The sequence below is a fragment of the Diadema setosum genome, chromosome 18 (genome assembly GCF_964275005.1).
Source record: "Diadema setosum chromosome 18, eeDiaSeto1, whole genome shotgun sequence".
Classification (NCBI taxonomy): Eukaryota; Metazoa; Echinodermata; class Echinoidea; order Diadematoida; family Diadematidae; genus Diadema; species Diadema setosum.
In genome coordinates, this window is record NC_092702.1 from 15,809,297 (window position 1) to 15,810,512 (window position 1,216).

At 42.4% G+C, this 1,216-nt stretch overlaps 1 protein-coding gene across 2 annotated transcripts in view; it reads left to right on the forward strand.

Annotated features, from left to right (window-relative positions):
• Positions 1–202: 202 nt before the first annotated feature.
• The window catches only part of LOC140242166 (E3 ubiquitin-protein ligase MARCHF5-like), a 26,989-nt gene continuing 25,975 nt past the window's right edge, over positions 203–1,216 (forward strand). For both annotated transcript variants that reach the window (XM_072321932.1, XM_072321933.1), the window contains exon 1: positions 203–604. The gene's annotated coding sequence lies outside the window, so the exon portion shown is untranslated. The remainder of the gene's footprint in view (positions 605–1,216) is intronic.

The window sequence follows — 1,216 nt, forward strand, 5'->3', positions numbered from 1 at the left end:
AATGGGCGTCTCGTACTGAGTGCGCGAATGCTTGCTTAGTGCGCGAACCTTTGTTACAAGTGCGCGATAAACATGTTGCCCGTGGGGTGGGGGAGAGCAGGGGGGGTCGGCTGAGACACCGCAATTTGAGCTCATGGCTGCGCCCAGTGCCATAAAATGTCTGCTGCCCTCAACGAACCCGAATCGGTCAATTCTACATTATTACAAGTGAAACAATAGGATCGGACTGCGTTCAAGGTTGAGAATTGCTGTAGTTCACCGACTCGTAACACATCCACCAGTCTCCTGTTCGACTTGCACGTAGCGCCTGTACTAGTACGAAAATCAAGTGTGCCTTTTTTTAACTCATCATGCTCATGACATTGCATTGGGATTGAACTAGAATGTATAGAACCCTCTTATGAACTATACTGTATGACACAGCCAGCCTACTGTACAGGAGTTTGCGTACACGGCCAGAGAGAGAGAGAGAGTTCCAACGGTGTTACTCCACATCTACTGTTGAAATACTGTTACAGAGCATAGTGTTAGGGCGGATCAGACTGCCCGAATCTACAGTTTACACAGCTGTTATGTAGCGTATAGCCTGTATTCTACCTACTGGGTGAGTTTCCGGGCCGGTACAAGTTATACTGTACTTATACAAGTTTGTAAACAGTTGTTGTAGGGTAACTATACACAGCAGCCCAGTCGCTGTATATAGCGACAGGCTTCGCACAGTGTCTGGTCAGGCTATGTACTAGCATACAAAACAACTACCAGGTACTTACTAAAGTCTCTAACAAGTTATGGTCTATAATTTATTAATAAAAATACTGAAAGAAAAGGTAACAGTAACTAAACACTACTGAAAGCATAGTAAGGGGAAAATTTACAGATTCTTCCTGTTTTGCATCGTTAAAAGGTGTTTATACACTGCAATACACTGTACATGATTTCAAATGCCTTCTGTGATACAATATTTCGAATCTAGATCCATAGACCCATGTCATCATTCCCATTATTGTGCTATATGTCTATGTAGTATGAATATATTCATGCACATCTATGATAGCATTGTGTTGTGTAAAGTCATGAAAAAGGTTATCGAGGTAGTTTAGTTATGCAGTGAGTAGACCAATATCTATCTCTGTGCGAGTTTGGGATGAGATAGACGTCAGCCTCTATGAGATATTGTGGTCTGTGCTGTTTCACCTATTTTTTTACGGAACAACAT